The 17,758-nt window shown below is 36.3% G+C and overlaps 1 protein-coding gene across 2 annotated transcripts in view; it reads right to left on the bottom strand.

The window, feature by feature from the left end:
* Rassf8 (Ras association domain family member 8) overlaps nt 1-17,758 on the bottom strand; it is a 143,312-nt gene that overhangs the window by 90,707 nt on the left and 34,847 nt on the right. For both annotated transcript variants that reach the window (XM_046435450.2, XM_058576439.1), the window contains exon 2: nt 6,579-6,681. The gene's annotated coding sequence lies outside the window, so the exon portion shown is untranslated. The remainder of the gene's footprint in view (nt 1-6,578; nt 6,682-17,758) is intronic.

The raw sequence follows: 17,758 nt of genomic DNA, 5'->3' as shown, positions 1-17,758 counted from the left end.
CCCTTTCTACTTCCCAATCAGAAACCTTTCTCTCTGGAGGTCTTGTAGGCTGTGCTTGTGGGGGGCTGCATACCTGTTTTGGAGATCTATTTTGTAATGAGCAGTTCAGGACCAAGTTTTGTGAGCTACAGACGGCCTGCAGCTGCAAGCACTATGCCACGTTAGCAGCTGCCGAGGAGATGGGGGAGTTGGGGACTAAAGAAGGGTATCCTGATATTGCTTCTAAGCCCCAGCTGGTGTTCCAAGTGGGAGGCTGCCCCAACTAAAGATGGCAATGTGTCCCAAGATGGAGGTGGCTGCTTTCACCAATGGGGTGTCAGGACAGGTGGGGCCGGGTGGTGGCGGTGGACAGCATATTCAGAGATGCAGCTCTGCGGTGTGCTGTGTTGTGGCTGGTGGTTGTCTCCAGATGCTGTGCAGTGTCCCCAGGTGCAGGCTACTGCATGTAGTAGACTATGGCAGTAGCTGCAGTTTTCTAAGATGGAGGCAACAGGGGGAGCCCCATGTTGGTAGACGGGGTCCACACGGGAGTGGCTACTGGAGTTCCTATGCGTGGGCAGTGGCTGGGTGTCCTGCGCTGCTGCTGATGTCGGTGGTCCTGCTCAGGCACTCAGAGTTCCTGTGTGGGCGAGTGGCCAGGAATTTTGCTCTGACACTGAGGCCTGCCTGGGCACAGCGACCTTCAGTCCTGTGTGGGAGCAGCTATCGGGGGTCCTCTAATCACTCACAGAGAAACAATATTCCCACTACTTGAATCCCAGGTCAAGGAGTGACACAGAATGCAGCCTCCCTCTAGCACACCATCTTATATCCCCAATAATCTTTACAATATTTTTTTTTTCCTCCAAAAAAAGCATACCATGAAATCTGAAGATATTTGGTCAACTTTATATGTTTTGTGGTCTACTTATTAAAAGAATATAAATACATGAATACCTTCCACAAGTAATTGTTTGCCTTTTGGTGATGTGATAAATATATAAGATTCATTTATTTTTAAAGTAATTACATACATGAATCATTCTCTTGCTTTCACTTTTGCTTCTGTATTTTACTACACCTTTCCCAAATCCAGGATCAGATAGTCATTCTAGTATATTACATTTTTATATTCATTATTTGCAATGGCATTTTTTAGCAATTCAACATTCCTCTAACCTTTTTATACTTCTCCAAGTATTTATATGTTTTATCAGTTTCGTACTATTTTTTAATTTTATGAATTTATTTTTTCAGTAACTGAGGACTGAGTCCAGGGCCCTTACTCTATCACTAATATATACCTCTAAGCCCCTTTATTGCTAAGGATCAAAGATCAAATCCAGGCCTTATGCATGTGAAGCAAGTATTTTACTACCAAGCTACACCTCCAGCACCCCCCTGCCCTTTATTTTCTTTGTGGTGCTGAGAATCAAACCCAGGACCTCACAATCTTCTATTTTTAAGTAATTACCTAGCATTGCAATTTTCCCTTCATTATTCTTCTTTATAAAAACATTGGGCTCTTAATTATTGTATAAAATGAAATTCATAATCACATTGAGCTGTGAAAATTCCCTACTGAGATTTTGATTGTAATTGTACTAAACTTATAAATCAATACAAATACATTAAAAACAATTAATGAGTTGTTTTTCTACCCAGAAAGTCTCCTATCTTCCCAGAATTGTACAATAGTTTCCTTCCTACAGGCAGTTTGCATTTCTTATCAAATTTAATCCTTAGTGTATTCTTTGTTGCTCCTATAAATGGGCTCCCTTTTTGTCACTTTCTAATTGGTTACTGTTACTACATACCAAAGATCATGATATTTACATTATTTATAATAGAACTTTACTAAACTCTGCTACTTATAGTTGTCTTGGAAATTTTTAAATGGAAATAGTTTTATCTTCCTTCCCAATAGTTCTGCTATCCCCACAGAATTACTGGGAAGGAAGATCTTTTTACTTAACACACTAGCTAGATATTTCAGTGTTATTTCTTAGCAAATCATGAAAGCAAGCATAGTACTAATTCTAGAAATGGATAAAATTCTAATGTTTTACTACCATTAGTATTTTAGCATTGAGTATGAATTTTGTTTATAAAATTGTAGACACTTTCCACAAAATATTATTAGAGGACAATCTGAAAAAAGGAAATAATGGGGTGACAGAATGGGTGATTTTATTTTTCCTCACATTTTTGCAGTAAATGAATTTTTATACATTTTTCCACAAATTATTCTGGCTATATACTCTTCCAGTTTATTTTCCAAACTTCCCAAAACAACTGGACACACATATATGTGCATACGCATTCAGACACACACACTCTCTCTCTCTTTTTCATCTCTTTATTTTTCCTTATATTCCTTGCTTAAGGAGAATAATCTTGGTTAGCAATCTTGCAGAAAACAAGAACAAAGAAAATCCTTAAAAAAAAAAAAAAAGGCTTTCTCTTTGGAAATAATACCCTACTCTGAGAATATTTAAAAATAATGTCTGACTACAAATTTCTATTTTATAAGTAAAAATGAAACTTTTAAAATCATTTGTTCATCATTAATAGTGTGATGTGCTATAAAATAAAAATATTAACAAGTTGGCATTAAGAAAGTGATAACATTCTTAAAATCAGCACTCCATGAAAACCAGATTCTAATACTCTTAATATTAGACTTGCATGTTAACAGATACGATAATTTCTTCAGTTCTTATCCAATTGTGATTCTTTTCAAATTTCATTAAATTAACATTATACTGAACCTATCTCGAAACCTGAAAAAAATTGTGACACATCATCAGAAATTGTCCACCTAAAATAAAAACAGCTGAACTTTTCAGTTCTATTCCACCAACAAAGTTTCAAAGTGCTAAAACTGACAAACTGCTCTCCATCTTCTAAACAGAAATAAAATATTTGAGTCACAATGGATAGCTCCTTTTTTGGTTAAAAAAAAAAAAAAAAAAGGATGATGAATGCAATTGGAATGTTTATTGTTACTGAAATTCTTCAAGCCTGGATTCTAAGTATGTGTATTGAGGCAAATTACTATGACAACTTAAATTACAGAAAAAAAATGTCACCCTTTCTTTACCAAGTTTCTTCTCTGGAAGATAACTTTAAGCATTCTAAAATCTGTACATACAAATGATTGTAACAACAATAAACACCTCTTTACAAGTTTTATTTATAAATACCTTTATCTAAACCCTTAAAATAAACATAATTGACTTTTAATGGAAAAATAGTTTCCATTAAAATAATATGGATGGAAAACCTAAAGTGAACATACATAAACACCCAGTTTAAAATATAAAATATTGAGAGTATTTTTAAACTACTTCCCAACCGGAAGCATACTACAATACTATGTATGCTTCATTCCAGAAACTGTGTGAGGGGCTTGGGATGTGGCTCAACCAGTAGCGCACTCGCCTGGCATGCGTGCGGCCCGGGTTCGATCCTCAGCACCACATACAAACAAAGATGTTGTGTCCGCCAAAAACTAAAAAATAAATATTAAAAAATTATCTCTCTCTTAAAAAAAAAAAAGAAACTGTGTGAAATTATTTGCAAGGCAGTTTTGAAAAAATATTATGCAGTTAAGTCCTGTTTATCATTATTTTTCCTTCACTAATGCTTTTTACAGGAAGGTACCAGAAAAGGGGTTGAGGGAAGACTATAGCCTATTTTAAACTGAAAGAAAAACAATGAATAAAATAATCTGTAAAATTTACTGTTTTACTGAATCTATCTTTTTACACAAAGTACAGGCTTTCAAGTCTGTTCTAGTTTCAGATTTATGAATCTAAAAAAGGTGCCTTGTTTAAATAAAATATGTATTATTCTCATCATCATTTTCTAAAAGAAAGATGAACTGAAGTCTTGATGGAAAAAATATGATTTAGTTGAAATATTCTGATTGTAAGACATTAAAAATTTACATTAGCCCGTGAAACAAACAAACAAAAAAAGTAAAATAGTTTTACAGTAGCAACAATGAAACCTCAAAGTTGTTTTTGTTACCCATCAAAGTTAACATTATCAAAATTAGATACTATATCAGAAAAGCTAAGGGAAGTCACCCTCTCCTGTGGGCAAGGAACAACAGCTTCTTCAGTAGCTAGCCCTCATAGGTTAAAGAGCTCTCTGTTTCTCATGTATCTACACCCCAGCCCTGGCAGACCTTTTGGTTATTTAAAACAAACAAACAAACAAAACTTCCTTTAAAAAAGAGAAAAAAGAAAAGAAAAGAAGAGTCTCCTTGCACTGTAAGTAAAAATTTCAAAGGCTGATAATCTTTTTATTTTTATTTTAGTTGTTGATGAACCTTTATTTATTTTTATGCGGTGCTGAGGATTGAACCCAGCACCTCACACATGCTAGGCAAGTGCTCTACTACTGTACGACATCCCCAACCCAACAAAGGCTGATAATCTTGAAATATTGAGCAATTAAGAAGAAACAGCAAATCATGCAAATTCTTCAGCAGCAAACTCCAAGCAACCCATGCAATAACTGCAAGTGCTCCAGAGGAACCAAATAACTGAAATGTTCAAACCCAAATCCACACAATTCTAATCACTATGAGTGAATCATAGTTCCTCTTAAAGGTAACTTACTCACAAATCCTCCTAAATAAAAAATAATTAGTATAAAAGAGAAAGCTCACAGCATAGCTTTATCAGTATTGGAAGCTAAATCTAAAATTCAAGTGACTCTCCAATCACACAGAGAACTTGTTAGTGAAGCTACATAGTCCTTTAAAAAAAAAATAATATATATATATATATTTATTTATTTATTTTTTAGCTGTAGTTGGACAAATACCTTTATTTTATTTATTTGAATGTGGTGCTGACGATCGAACCCAGGGCCTTGCATGTGTTAGGCGAGTGCTCTACTGCTGTATGAGCCACAACCCCAGCCCATACATAGTCCTTTTTACTTCTATGATTTTCTTTTTGAAAACATATTTCAAATAGCAGCAAATTATGAATAGGGCTTCACTGGGACTTTTCAGCTCTCACACAGAAATGACAAAATTGTCTTATTAGAATCCCTGTCTTCTAGTATACACTTGTAGTCTTGTAGTTATGGTTACTGCTAATGACACAAGCACTACAGCAGGATATATACAAGAACTGAACCAGTAAGGATATGGACCTACAGTTTTAGGAGTTCAGTCCCTCTGCATAATCTCACAATTACTTGAAGACTTAAAGTTATTATTTTTTTATTTCATGAGGAGATTAATTTATGTGAGGCCTTTGAGAGCCATCAAATGTAAGTGCACAGCTTTTACAAATGAGGGGCTAAGGAATTTATGAGATAGCACACTGGTTGGTACCCTTAAAGAGTTTATTCACCTATACAATGTGAACAGTTTATTCATAAATGATTCACTTAGTATAAACAAGGTCAAATTATTTTTCCCTTCTGGGACCAATAAGTCACTACAATGTTCAAGAGAAAAGAGATCACACACAGCAAGCATACTAAAAGCAAGTGAAACACATTTTGGTTGCACATCCTCCCCTAAAGAGATTTTTGTGCTCCCTTTTACTTAATGAAGCCAACTGTAGCCATTAGTGAAGAGAACAGGATATTTCAGAATTATCATGGAGAATCATAAGAAAAACCAGTTACCCATTAAGGATTTCTAACTTTTCCCTGCTGATAACACTTCTCTGCTTTTGAAGAGACCACCAATTCAAAACATCAGTATAAAAGTGTTCAGAAAGCCCAAAAGCAGTGGTATACTGTGGGAGACCAACTTTACACATGACTGAGTCACACTCCCCGGCTGGGTGCTGAGGCGCTCAGTCGCAGAAATGTGGCAGAGCTTTCCCCACCCTTCTTGGATCCGAGGGTAGGTGTCTCATGCATGGGTGTGTCTTGCTACAGCCCCATGGGTGAAGCTATGCTCACCTGTTCCTTTGTAATATAACCCCTTGCCCTGTTGAGGATAGAATCTTCCATGGAAGTGCCTTGTATGTGTCCCCTTCTCTTACTGTGCCCTTGGGTGTGGCCTACCCAGGTGTCAGTCAACCTGCTGACAGTGGACATCATGAAGATAGACTCAGCCCCCGGAAACCTGACCCCTTGCCTCATTTAAATAACTTCTCCTCAATAAAAGGGGTCAGAGCCCGACACTCTCTCTCTTCCTGCGGACCCTTAAGGTCAGAGGAGCCTTCACAGCGACCCCAAACAAAAAGGTATTTGTGTCTCTTGTGTGATTATTTTGCGCAGCCCAGTCAGCCCAGTTTTACTGGAGTGACCCCTGAGCCTTTTAGTCGAGAGAACAGAAACCCGGCACTATACCACCTCAAAAACTTCTGTTTCAAACTTCAAACTTGAACCCTACAGCATGGTGTGGGGTTCAAGATGCTTTTAGTGTCATCACAAATTTAGAACAAAAAATTCTATAATGGTGGCAAGACCATTACTAACTATACTTTGTATTTTTCAAATTAAAACATCTTACAAATGATGATTCCTGAGTTCCCCCATGAATACACCTATAAATGTCACTGAAAAAATACTATGCTTCCAGGATGCGTATAAAGAGTACAAGTTTTCTGACTCACCTCAGCACGTAGGAGTCTCTGAGCCAGAGCCAATATGAGGTAGTCTTGAGGAAGGGCACAGCACAGCACCAGGCAGATATTCTGGGAGGATCTACACAGGCACCTGAAAAGGTACACAGTGGTCTTAAGTCCTGGCTAATTTTTAATCTTAAAAATGCAAAATCACCCCATTTTAACTCACAACTATCAAAGAGTAAAATATACAAGCTTGGAGCTTCAAATAACATTCCCAGGGATAATTTTCCTTCCACCCTCCCCACCTCCACATCCCCTTCCCCTGGTTATTTGAATGGCACCACTTGTGGAATGGGTTTATTTTCTGTTTGGTTTCAATTAGCATTTTTGCCCCTTTGAAAAAGGAATTTCAGTTGTTTCTTTAAAAAGGTCACTGGATGGACTGTACTGTTCTAGGAAGGTTTTTGGCCTTCTTTTTCTCCTGACCAAAGCTCCCTGCAATATCACAACAATTTCTTGAAAGTAGTAAGCAGTTAGACATTTGGAAAACTGCCGAAAGCCAGGGCTAAAAATCAAGCTGGAGTAGACATCTCAGGTTTTCAGTCCTAACAAACACAAATGAAACATGCCACACTTTTCCATGATAAGTACACATCACTACCACTACCCAACTTAAGAAGAGGGCAACTAATTAAAACAAATTTTAAAAAATGTGAAAAAAAAAGAGGGCAACTTGCACTTCTCTTGACCACTTTGTTGCCTAATGCTGTGAGAATGTAAAGCTCTGCCACGACGTTAGTTATAAAAAAAGCCTAGGGAACAAATCTTGGCCACAAGACGGGAATTGACGCAATTCATATGTCTGCCACGTTCAGACGATGCCCTCCACAGATGTTTCTACATTTATTTATAGGAAAGTTTACTTTAGAAACAGAACCAGCTTCCATCAACCATTTTTAAAAATACAAGACACTGAACAATTTTTATTATGAATAGAATATACTACCTAAAAGTATTTCAATTCTTAAATTCTTAGTCATAAAATGATATGAAATATTAAATTAGAAATAGCTTAAGGAAAAAGAACTGATGGACTAATTAAATCTGATGCAAAATTGAAGTAAATACATAAATTTCAAACATCACTGAGCAAGGGGGAAGTCAGTCAGCAAGCAGTTTGCCTTTCCATAGCCAGGTTCTCCCTGGACAGCTGCTACTTTCCCAGATGGAGACACTGTCTCCAAATCCCTTACTAGACTAACACTTCATATAACTTAATAGTTGCTACAAAAATGCCATTTGCTTCCTGATTATTTTGTATATAGTGTTACAGTTGTGATATAATAAGGGTCTATTAGTGCCTGCTCCCACGTTTCTTTTAAAAGAAAAAGAGAGTAGTAGTCAGGATTTTCCCCCTAATGATAATAAACAGGCTTTAAGCATATTAGATATTACAGAAACCACAGAATTCCTTTTCATCCTAATGTGCCAGATGCTGGCAGAGAGCCTTCATATAACCTCATTCCCTCCAAAGGAAACAGGCCATTCACACTTCCCAGGACCAAGTGCTTGATAAGAGGGCGGGTCCAGGAGAGTGGCATCCAAAAAACAAGGGAGGGTTTAAGCCTGCTGTGACTGTATGGCCACTTTGGAAGCATTCAAGAAGAGGCCAAGTAGATCAACAACCACCCTAACTCCCATTCTTGGGCCTGGATATTATTGGAATCTAGTTCACTGGTAAAGTATTGTTATTTACCTAAATCAAAATCTCTTCCCACTTTTTTTTTTTCCCCCCTCTAAAGCCTCATCTCTTTTTAGTTTTGTTTTTAAGAAAAGGTCTGGGAGTTGGGAATGAGCAACTGAGAAGGGAGTTTCTAAAACTGACAATCATTAGCTTATTTTGTTCACAAAATAAAATTATCATTAAAGCCAGACACTTAAGGGAAAGAAGATATGGTGCTTACTCCCTCATATATAATCCCAAACATACCAATTTACACATATCCTGAGATTAACAGCATTCCTTTTTAGATTTGCAATGCAAAACTCCAAATGAGTCAAGGCTCTCTGGGATGGGATGGGGTATACTAGTTCTGCTAGAGTCCCAGGAATGTGCTGTAGGATGCCCATGAGAAATGCCAAATCTGATGGGAAAGAGTGGAACTAGGCTCTTATGTACCAGTTCTTTGAGGCACTAATTGTCTCCTCCTTGATTACTACAAGCATCCTAACTAGTACACCCACAGTTCACCTTTCAGTCAGGTCACTTCATAGAAACAAACCAAGCAAAAAAGACCAAATCCTATCATTCAATTGCTTTTGAAAGTCTCCATGAAAAGGTTCCAACTGTTTTGAAGGAGTGGTGTAACTTTTTTGGTAACTCTAGTGACAAAATTTTGTAACCACAAATACACATATAAGATTTAGCAATTTGGATAGTACTTAAGAAGGCAATAAGAATCCAGAAATTTAATTGGGGAAACACTCAGAAAATTTATGATTTGCTGGGTATTCTACAGGAAACCTTTTACATCTTTTCATGTCATTGTGAAAGCTCATCTACAGTTGCTCTCCTGAAGTCACCACAAGGCATGCCCCTGCCTCCCTACCGCACAGCTTCCAGCCTCAAACTCCACACTGGAATCTCATAACAGGATCATCATCTTGTAACGGCTAAACTCCAACTCACTCTACGAGAGACAGCTCAAATGTGTTCTTACCAGTCCCTGAAAACCTTCCCTCATCCAAATTAATCACTCCAGGTATTACCAAGTAGCTACCTTTGGTACTCACTGGCACTGTTTGCTGAATCCTCACAATAATCCAATGAGGTAAGTAAGCTGTAACAAGGGAATAATCAGAAAACGAAATAGAAAAGCTATGCCACTAAATACAGGGGATACAGGAATTAAATTTAAAATAAATTAAAATGTGAATCTATGAGCTTCAACAACTGTACCAGTATTATCATATTTAGCATAAAATATAATTTTTGTATATTTTTGTACTGATACCGGCATTCACAATACCTAGCATATTAAAGAGTTTTTCAATAAATGTTCACTGAAGGCTTGATAAATTCAGAGGGTTTTATAGAATGGAGGTACTGGGGTTATCCTCAGTGAAAGCCCTACTAAGCTAAATGATTCTTTTACCTAGATATGATTCTCCTTTAATCATGTTTCTGAGAAACAGGTAAGTGTCATGCAAATAGTAGAGACCAATAATCAATGTGTAATTGGGGTAAAGAAAGAAAAATGAGAAACTTTTGTATTCCAATAATTACATTATTTTTAGTAAAACTTAAGAGTAGTCACACATTGATTAGACACTTATATAAATGTCTCAAAGATTAGACAATCTGCTTTAGTAGACAGCTCCCAAAGATCTTCCCCTAATGGTATTAATACCCTTGTATCTTCTCTTCCCATAATGAACAGAGTTAATTTGAACAGCCAGTAGGATCCTGTGGAAATGATGTCATAAAAGACATGGCAACTTCTAGTTTGTTCTCTTTGATCACTTATCCTAAGATAAGCCAGCCAATATTACATTGATGTTTGAGCAGACTTAGGGAGATATCCATGTGGTGAGGAACTCAGGCCTCCTGCCAACAACCAGTGCTAATTTGCTAGGCATGGGGGTGAGCCACTTTGGAAGTAGATTATTCATATCTAGTCAAATCTTCATATAGTCTCTGTACAAGTTGGCACAGCATTTGGACTGGTATCTCATCAAAGACACTGATCCTTCGGCCATTCCTGGATTCCTGAGGCAAGATTTAAAAAGTACTGTTTTAAGTCTCTAAGTTTGGGGCAACTTGTTATGCAGCAATAATATACACTATTACCACCCACACAACTTTCATTTAAATTAGTTTATAAGAATGCAAGTAGAAGTAATTGATGTTAATACAATATTGGGTTATTGTAATTCCTAAACACTGAACAAATGCCAAACAAAATGTTCAAGTACAACTCAAGCAAAATAAATTCCAGTTTCCAAGGAGTTCTGCCTTTTCCTTCCATTTCTACAAAAGAGGTAAAGGATGCAAGCCCTTCATATCCTGATAGATGTCTCTTAATGACTGCTTATTAGTTGTTAGGTATGTCCCCTCACTTCAAAGTAGGTCCACAAGGAATGATAATCAATGGACAGCAGTGGCATTTCTTTCTATGAGAAAAGACTTCATAGCTCTGGTTGTTCAAATATTATAGGTCAGATAAGAAAAAAATCTAAGAAATTTTGGAGGAAACGAACAACTGTCTACTCTGTGACTCCACTATGCTTGGAAAGTTTTAAAACAAACAGTAAATTTATTTTTATTGAGAAGAGAAAATTCATCTGAATTCTGAATATTAAGCTATAGATAAGGTGTGGTACCTTATTTTTGTAAGTGATATTCTTAATTTTTTTTTTTTTTTTTGGTACTGGGGATTGAACTCAGGGGCACTTGACAACTGAGTCACATCCCCAGCCCTATTTTGTATTTTATTTAGAGACAGGATCTCACTGAGTTGCTTTGCACCTCGCCATTGCTGAGGCTGGCTTTGAACTTGCAACCCTTCTGTCTCAGCTTCCTGAGCCATTAGGATTACAGGCATGTGCCACCATGCCCAGTTTTTCCTTCCCTCTTTTGACACAAAAACTTAATAACGTACATTCAAAGATAATGCCATCTGCTAAAAGCAATAAACAATGTTAGAAAGAAATCTTAGGTTTTAGATATTCCATGTGAAATATTAGCACAATAAAATGATATAACAATAATACCTTGACTTTCTGTGAGAATAAGTCCATTATAATGTTATGAGCTATATGAATCTAAAAAGCAGAGGGCAATGAAAATAACAAAAATTAATTACATAATAAAATTTACCAAGGCCTTATCATATTTAAAAATAGAAAGATGAAGATATGAATCTATTTCTAATAACTGTGCAATATTTGTGAAACGTAATATCTAGTATTACTAGACTAATATCTAGTACAATAACACCAAACAAATATTTGGTAAGCAACAAAGAACTTGAGAAAAAGCTATAATAAGTTCAAATAAGAGACAAATCACAACTCGTGGGTATCCAAGAAGCCTTCATAAAATAGTACCTCATATTTGTATGTGGCTACACATTTTTCTAGTATTTTCATATTAATATATTAATAGTCCCATTACTCAGATGACAAACTTGAGGATCATAAATATTGAGTAACTTGATTAGAATGCAGTTACTGGTGTTAGAGAATAACAATATATACTTAGAAAATTAGTCCCAGGCACCACTTTATGTGCAATTCAGACACTGTTTACAATGCAGTGAATGTATATCCTACAATCTCCATTTTAAAGATGAGGAAACATAAGATTTCAGAAAGATTTAGTACCTTTTCAGATTATATGGCTAGTCAATTGGAGAGCCCTGATTTGAACTCAGTTTCCGATTATCCCAGGTTAATTCACCTATCTCTTGCTGCTTTTAGTATTCACACTCTTTACTGAACCTTCCCTCTCTGGCTCATATTCTGTCCATAAACCACAATGAACTGAAATATATCCCCATTGGTATTATTCATTATTAAATGTCACTAAGAAATAAGAAAAGCAGCAGAGACAAAGACAAAGACAGGGATATGATCAATTACTGTTTAAACACTAAGTAATCCTTTCTGTTAAATAGATCTGAAAGATGCAACTCCTAAACTTTACCAGATAAGCTACAGAATGATTATTTGTATAGGGTTTCCTTCCTCAGGCTAATACTTCAATATCCCATTTGTCAGAGAGTTATTTTCAGAAGACCAACTTCAGAGTTTTGATTAGTATTCATCAAATTATCTAGGTGTCTTTTATTTACTATTTATTACTCCAATTTGAATCAAGAAGGAAGGAAAGAAGGGGAAAAAAAAGAAAAACACACAAACTGGTAAATACATATAGATTAAGACAAACACAACCACATGAATAGTAACTGTGTTTTACTATAAAATACGTATCAGTCAGATGTGATACCAGGACATATTAAAGGGTTACATCAAACAAGCACTCATAAAAAAAAAAAAAAAAAAAAAGTATGGTCACTGGTGCAGTACAGTGAATATAATTACAACAACACACAGCACTCCTCCAGGCTCACTACCACCCAAACCCCACATGGCTAGAAATCAGTGTTCGGAGCAAATATTCAAACTGATGAAAATTTTAGGAGACAAAGAATGTGAAGAACAGATGAGAAAGAAGGAAACTTCCTTAAAGGAAACATCATAAGGCTTTTTTACTATCATTGAAAGTATAAGGCTCTGTTGGAGACAAAGTATATGTTTGCAGAGGGATGTGGGGAGATACATATACCCCTCAAAGAGCTGCTTTCTAAGAAGAGGAAAAATTCAAAGAAGTTAACTAGCTTTTCACTGGAGTGAAATAAAACACAAAGGTTTAACCAGGAGGTGTAACCCATGCTCCTAAAGATATAGTTTCCCGGAAAAGACAAAAATTGTCTCTGGTGATTTCCACATTATGCTATTGCTGTTAAGATTCACTCCTCTACTGTGCCGTGGAACCCTGTCTTCTTTATGGTCCCAGCACCTAGCACACTCAACAAATGAGGAATCTGGCACATTCAACCTGGGAAGGCAAGGAGGAAGGTCCTTATACAGCAGGAATTATACATGCCATTTCCTGAAACAGCTATAAGTGAGGCTAGCTAATGAAAATCTTTCTTCTTACCCTAGTCCCCTGAAAAGAAGGAGCATTTGGGAGGTATGGTCCTATTTTTTTTTTAAGTGAAAAAAAAAAAAAAGAATTCTAATTAAACAAACAAGCTTGTAGCTTTATGTTATATAGCTTTATTAACATAAATGAAATTTCAAATATTGATTACAGTCACCACCCCCTGGTTGTCCTGGAAAATTTTCTAAATACTAGATTGCTCTAGTTAACTTCTTCTTAGATCATGGGATTTGATTATCCAGCTTTACTGTGTGAATTAACCATCTGTTCAATAGTATTGAGACAACAATAAAAATCCTAAAATTGCTTGTAAATACCTGACAGTTTTGACATGCTGTCTCTTCATAGATGTTAAAATTGTCCCATTTTTCCCCCTAATGGTCTCAGAAAACTATTTTAAAATTCCACAAAGAAGGGTAAGTTCAAATATTAGGAAGGACTTCATTTTTAAAAATAATACTGATTAATTTCAAATGACAATGATTTTCATTCTCCTTGTAAAATCACAGCTGACAGAAAATCTTTAATATATGTTTAAAAATATGTGTATATACACACACACACACACACACATACACACACAAACAATAAAGAATGTTCTACTGGTGAACAGAAAATTACTGTACTATGTTGGAATGTTCAACTATGTTTTAAATAATTACCTTATTTCCTAAATGGAACTGCTTCATAATGTATGTTAATCTTGATAAATGTCCTCATTTCAGTTCAAAGAAAAGCATAAGCAATATAAAAAGCTAACTTATATTGAAGAAAAGAATATATTTGGATTTAATTACCACTTAAGCCAAGCATTCATATAGTTTATACTTTACCTGTTTCGGAAACCTTACCATTTCCTGCCACCCTGCCTGAATGAATGGAAACCTTTAGATCATTCCTGGAGTTACAGTGTACCATAGTACGTGTTCAATTTTCGTGTACTCTTTCTCTTTATTGAAAGTATACAGTATTGATTAAAATTTAGCCTCAGGTTATTCAAAAGCTGAGAGGCAAGAATGTAGTTTACATAGTGTGATTAGATCAGTTCCTGTCATGAATGCTCACTGCCTAGCGTTTTCTCAAAAAGTTGAGTCTGATCCTGCCTCAGGTAAAGGAAAAATGGTAGAAATACAAAAGGGTCAGAGCATAAAAATAAATCAGGGAGGAGGAAAGGAAGAAAGAAAGGAAGAAAAATAATTAAAGTAAACACAAGAGGAAGCAAAGAGGGGAGGAGAGGCAACAAGTAATAGGGAACTTTGTTAGTGTCATGAGATGCCAATGATCACTGGAAACACCAGGTCAGACAGGAAACATGGAAGGAGTCACTAGATGTCTAATCCTACACACGTTAGATAAAAACTGAGGTAAGAGGAGTAATGAATAGAAGTGCTCAAAGAAAAAGCAGAATGACCTTGAGTGACTCAGAAGCTGGGGGCAGCCTACTCACCATGGGTCTCACATGGACATATGCAACCCCTATGGCCTGACAGTCCAGGGGACCCAAAAAAAGTGAAGTCATGCATACTGCATAAATCAAGGCTCTAAGGAGAAAACTGGCCTTGACCTCTATGCATTATGGAAGTAGTACAGACAACAGCAATCACCCTAATCCCAGACAAAGGTGCCAAAAACATACACTGGAGAAAAGATAGCCTATTTGACAAATGGTGCTGGGAAAACTGGATATCTATATGCAGCAAAATAAAATTAAGCTGCTATCTCTCACCATGCACAAACTCAACTCAAAATGGATCAAGGACCTAGGAATTACACCAGAGACCAGAGACCCTGCACTAATAGAACAAAAAGTTGGCCCAATCTTCATCATGTCAGATTAGGCCCTGACTTCCTTAACAAGACTCCTATAGAGCAAGAAATAAAATCCCAAATCAATAAATGGTAGGGGTGGGGGCTGGGTTCGATTCTCAGCACCACATATAAATAAATACAATAAAGGCTCATTGTCAACTAAAAAATATTTTTAAAAAATCAATAAATGGGATGGATTCAAACTAAAGAGCTTCTTCTCAGCAAAAGAAACAATGAGGTAAAAAGACAGCCTGCGGAATGGGAGCAAATTTTTACCACATGCACATCAGATAGAGCACTAATCTCTAGGATGTATAAAGAACTCAAATTATTTAACACCAAAAACCCAAAAAACTCAATAAATGGGCTAAGGAACTGAAAAGATACTTCTCAAAAGGTGATATACAATTAATCAACAAATATATGAAAAAATGTTCAACATTTCTAGCAATTAGAGAAATGCAAATCAAAACTAAGATTTCATCTCACTCCTTTCAGAATGGCAGCTATTAAGAAATGACGAATGACATTAAGTATGTGGTGGGACTAGCCAATCTGGAAAGCAGTATGGAGATTCCTATGGAACCACCTTTTGAGCCAGCTATCCCACACCTTGGTGTATACCCAAAGGACTTAAAAACAGCATACTATAGTAACTCAGCCACATCAATGTTTATAGCAGCTCAATTGACAATAGCTAAATTGTGGAACCAACCTAGATGCCCTTCAATAGATGAATGGATAAAGAAACTGTGATATATATATATATATATATATATATATATATACACACACACACACACACATATACATACACACACACACACACAATGGAATACTACTCAGCATTAAGAGAATAAAATCATGGCATTTGCAGTAAATAGATAGAGCTGGAGAATATCATGCTAAGTGAAATAAGCCAATCCCCCCAAAACCAAAGGCCGAATGTTTTCTCTGATATATGGATACTGATCCATAATGGGGGTTGGGGAGAACATGGAAGGAAAGGAGGAACTTTGGATAGGGCAAAGGGGGGAGGAAGGGGAAGGGAGGGGATATGGAAAGATGGTGGAATGAGATGGATATCATTACCCTATGTACATGTATGAAGACACGAATGGTGTGACTCTACTTTGTTTACAACCAGAGACATGAAAAATTGTGCTCTATATGTGTACTATGAAATGCATTCTGCTGTCATGTATAACAATTAGAATAAATAAATAAATTTAAATTTAAAAAATTCTGGCATTGACTCATCTCAATGGCCTGGGAGATGCAAGATCATGGAGCAGGAAAACCTGATGAATGTAAAAGAAGATCATGCCTACCTTCTGGATGGGGCTGAATCCAACTTGGGATGCTGGGAGGCTAGTAATCTCAGCCTTTTAAGACTGTGGATAAGTTCTGCTACAAGGGTCATATAACCATCAGGGCAATCATTTGCTAAAAGCCAAGGTTGAAAAAAAAATTGCACAAAACTTCAATTTTATAGTGCCTACTATGTACCAAGCCACTGACCTAATTACCGTATGCATATTGATTTATTTAATTCTCTTAAATAATCCTAGGAAATAGGAAGTGTCCTCATTTTCTCAGGCTAGAAGAACAGGGTAGTTAAAATACTATGATCCACATTTTGATTCAGTTATCCCAATCCTTGGTATATATCCAAAGGATTTACAATCAGCATACTACAGTCATGCAGCCACAACAATGTTTATAGAAGCTAAATTCACAATAGCTAAGCTATGGAACCAACCTAGTTGCCCATCAACAGATGAATGATAAAGAAAATGTGGTATGTATACACAAAGGAGTATTACTCAGCCATAAGAATAACTATGGCATTTGCCTGTTAAAGTATGAAACTGGAGACTGTCACACTAAGTGAAATAAGCCAGTCCCCAAAAGCCAAAGGTTGCATGTTTTCTCTGATATGTAGAAGTTAACACACAGTAAGGGGGGTGCATGGGGAAGAACAGAAGTTCAGTAGATTAGACAATGGTGAATGGAGGAAAGGGAGGCAGGTAGGAAAAGAAAAGTGGAATGAATCTGACATAATTTTCTCACATACATATAATGAAAACAACACAGTGAATCCCACTGCCATGTACATCCATAAGAATGGGATCCTAATAAGATATAAGATATATTCCATGTTTATATAATTATATCAAAACATATTCTGTCATGTGTAACTAAAAAGAACCAATAAAAAAAATTACTTTGACCCAAGTCTCCCAGCTAGTAAATGGCATGTACCTATGAACCTAGCCCTGGGGACTTCAGTGTGTGCTTCTAACCACTCTACAGCCCTAGCAGTGCGCTGGTGAAAGCTTGCTCTTCTGTCCTTTTCTCCCCACATAGTGATTTCAGCTACACCTCCCCAAGTTCCACACCTGTGAGAGGAAGATAAAACCACTTGCATAATGGCTGTTTTTAATCTGAATGCAGCAATTCACTTTCTAACCTATTAAATTTAGTCTATTTTAATGTTTAAGACATTGTTTTAAGCTATTAAGGAATTCTTAATCTCTCATTTTAACATATTATATACCATTAAGTATTTATTTAAGACTATTAATATGCCTTCTGTATTCCAAGTTGAAAAAGATGTGGATCATCATACCATTCAGCATTGAAATCATTTTAAAGAAAGTTCCCTAATAGATACATCTGTAAAGCA

Source organism: Marmota monax, unplaced genomic scaffold (assembly GCF_021218885.2).
Source record: "Marmota monax isolate L192 unplaced genomic scaffold, Marmota_monax_Labrador192_F-V1.1 WCK01_AAM20220418_F8-fsc00012, whole genome shotgun sequence".
In the NCBI taxonomy this organism is placed as follows: Eukaryota; Metazoa; Chordata; class Mammalia; order Rodentia; family Sciuridae; genus Marmota; species Marmota monax.
This window is presented reverse-complemented; position numbering and strand designations above follow the sequence as displayed.